This window comes from Chinchilla lanigera, unplaced genomic scaffold, assembly GCF_000276665.1.
Source record: "Chinchilla lanigera isolate Chin_1 unplaced genomic scaffold, ChiLan1.0 scaffold00041, whole genome shotgun sequence".
NCBI classification, from domain to species: domain Eukaryota; kingdom Metazoa; phylum Chordata; class Mammalia; order Rodentia; family Chinchillidae; genus Chinchilla; species Chinchilla lanigera.
Genome location: NW_004955442.1, coordinates 9,087,068 through 9,088,607, shown reverse-complemented (window position 1 = coordinate 9,088,607; position 1,540 = coordinate 9,087,068). Strand labels below are relative to the sequence as shown.

General features: G+C 44.2%; 1 pseudogene; it reads right to left on the bottom strand.

The window, feature by feature from the left end:
- Positions 1-210: 210 nt before the first annotated feature.
- On the bottom strand, positions 211-1,019 carry LOC102013556 (annotated as a pseudogene).
- Positions 1,020-1,540: the final 521 nt, after the last annotated feature.

The window sequence follows — 1,540 nt, the reverse complement described above, 5'->3', positions numbered from 1 at the left end:
CAAATGGAATTTTAAGGAGTCCACTAAGTGCTTTCTTATCATTAAGGGAATACAATTATTTATATTGTAAAACTGATTGTAGCTTGATCTTTAGGGGACAGGACCACCAACCAATACATGCAGATTTTGTGTGTGGACAGAAGGTACTTTTGAACATTTAGTTTTGCTATATAGAAACAGAATGAATAAATGAAATTTATTTTTTTTTTCCAAGAGGTAAGTAAAAGATTCAATTTGATTCTTCTAGAGGGGGGGAAAAAGTAGCTGAAAGTAGGTCTTCATTTTGCAGTCATCATCTGTATGAATTCTTCATAGTTGACTTGTCCATCTCCATCAATACCTGCTTCTCTGATCTTTTTTTTTTTTGTCTTTTTGAGACAGGGTTCAGGCTGGCCTTGAGCTCATTTTGTAGCCCAGGTTGGTCTCAAACTCGCAATGATCCTCCTGCCTCAGCCTCCTGAGTGCTGGGATTACAGGAGTGCACTACCACGCCCTGCTCTGATCATTTCATCTACTTCCTCATGTTAGTTTTTCTCCTGAGTTTGTCATGAAGTGAGGTAGTTCTGCTGCACTGATGTAACCATTTCCATCCTTGTCAAAGACTCGGAATGCCTCATGGATTTCTTCTTTGCTATCTGTACCTTTCTTTTTTCTAGCCATCATAGTTAAAAATTCTGGGAGGTCAAGGGTGCCACTACCATCAACATCCACTTTGGTGATCATATTCTACAGTTCAGCTTCTGTTGGGTTTGGATCCAGTGACCACATGACAGTTCCTAATTCCTTTGTTGTGATGGTGCCATCACCATCTTAGTCGAATAGAGGGAAAGCTTCTTTGATTTTTTTGTTTGTTTGCTTTGTTTTTTTCCGGTACCGGGAATCGAACTCACGACGTCGTGCTTGCCAGGCAGGCACTGTGCCGCTGAGCTAAATCCCCAGCCCCGGGAAAGCTTCTTTGAATTCAGCAATCTGTTCTTCAGTTAGCTGGTCAGCCATGGTGTGAGCGAAGGAAGGAAGAACAGAGCTAGCGAGGGCTGATGCACCTGTGCAAGGGCTGTGATGGAGGAGGTGCCTCCGCTTCAACCGCGGCTAAGGCACGGTGTGTGTGGCCTGCGCTGTGCCGCCGCTGCTGGCGCCACAGCCCGAATTTGAGTAACAGCACCGTGGCCACGAGACTCCCGGTACCACTGTCCTTTGACACATCTTCTAAGCTCTGATTTATGATAATTCTCCAGGTGCTTCTCAAGTCTAGCTTCCCTATCACCATGGTAACCCACAAGACAAAAAGTGTGGGAGGAAAGGTTTTTGATCTTATCTTGCCTCGGGGCTTGGAACGTTCCTTTGATATTCTCTGAGACCCAACACCACCATGAAGTCCACCACCGTGCATTCAATACCCCCGTTACCAGATTCTACACCTCTGTAGTGTTTGTACCTATCTCAAAGTTGTAATAAACAACTGGAAATTCTAAGTCAATGGCAGGAGATCACTGGAGATCTACTATGCAAATAGTGGCAGATTATAGTTTTCAAAGATGGC